Consider the following 1,468-nt stretch of genomic DNA (forward strand, 5'->3'; position numbering starts at 1 on the left):
TTGTAGGCAGCCTGCCACCTCGCTGTGTGCTCACATGACCTCTTCTTTGTGTTCATTTAGGGAGAAAAAGTGAGTTTTCTAGTGTCTCTTCTTATAAGGGCACTAATCCCATCATAAGGACCCCACCCTCATGACTTTGTCTAACCCTAATTACTTTCCGAAGGCCCCATCTCCAAATACCATAACATTGGGAGTTAGGACTTCAGCGTATGAATTTTGAGGGAATGCAAACATTGGATCCATAGCATATCATAGATATATATGATATGGCTTTCAATATCAGTGCCCATGAGGCTATTTATTTCCTCCTGGGTACTATGTGTACAGATCAGACACATTGTCAATAGGGAAGATGGTGGTGGCTTGGTCATGGCTTCATTGTTTTCTTTTTTTTTTTTTTTTTAAACTTGGAACTAAAAAAGGACTTTGTTTATTGAGGGCAAGAGGATGCAAACAATACAAAAATCAAAAGCTTATCTGGCATTTAATTAACTTTTCTTTCTCTGCTTGTCAAATGGGAGGTGGATTTTATTTGTACATTTTCTAAGGGTCCTGATGTGCTCATGAGATCCTTACACAGGGAGAAGCTGTGGGGCAGATTTCTTAAGCAATCCTTTGAGAGAACTCTTATCAGGGTAGAGTAATTGCTCAGTTCTGCCTACTTCTTTCCCTTCTGCTTCATGTGTACTACAAAATAGTCGTTGCACGCAATGCTGAGGCCTGCAATTAGGGAAAAGAAGCTCTGGAAGCCCACTTCGCCATCTCGGCACTGGTCCAGGTCCTTCATTACTTTGTCCAATGCCAGAGGGTCTTTCTGATTTTCCAGAAATCCAGGAAACTCCATTTCCATGAGTACTCTCGGGTCATCCTTCGGTAAGTAGCCTTTATTCCCGGCAAATTTGTGAAATGTAAACATCATGGTTTCCATGGCATGTTCCATTTTGGTGAGCTCTGTTGAAGTCTGGGCCGTGAGGTGAAGCACAGACGCTGGGCGAGCTGGGACTGGCTTCATTGTTTTCTCAGCTGAACTTCCCATTAAGTTGGTTATCAGAGATAATGTCAGTAGAGTATTTGCCCACTGGTTGTTGACAGCTGGCATTGTATCTGATTTGTCAGGGTCCACGCTATACAAGTCATTAAATATTTTGAATATCACCACTGGTTATACGTATTCTTTATTATATAAAATAATATTCTTCATTAAAGCATATAAGTAAATCAAGGCATACAGACATAAAAAGATTTAGAAATAATTAGCTACTGTTCTCATTAATCCTTAAATGCTATTTTCTGATTTTGATGTAATTCAGGCTTAAAAAGAACTAAGTGACTTTGAATATTGAAGGTTAGAGTTATAGCCTCCTGTGATTTAAGCAAGACAAAATATTTTTTTTATTTAGGTGAAATTCACATTAAATTAACCATTTTAAAGTGAATAATTCAGTGTTTCACCATATCGTGCACGTAC

General features: G+C 38.8%; 1 pseudogene; it reads right to left on the reverse strand.

Moving 5' to 3' along the window:
* Positions 1-649: 649 nt before the first annotated feature.
* Positions 650-1,099, reverse strand: LOC138378901 (protein S100-A10 pseudogene; annotated as a pseudogene).
* Positions 1,100-1,468: the final 369 nt, after the last annotated feature.

The sequence above is a fragment of the Eulemur rufifrons genome, chromosome 30 (genome assembly GCF_041146395.1).
Source record: "Eulemur rufifrons isolate Redbay chromosome 30, OSU_ERuf_1, whole genome shotgun sequence".
In the NCBI taxonomy this organism is placed as follows: Eukaryota; Metazoa; Chordata; class Mammalia; order Primates; family Lemuridae; genus Eulemur; species Eulemur rufifrons.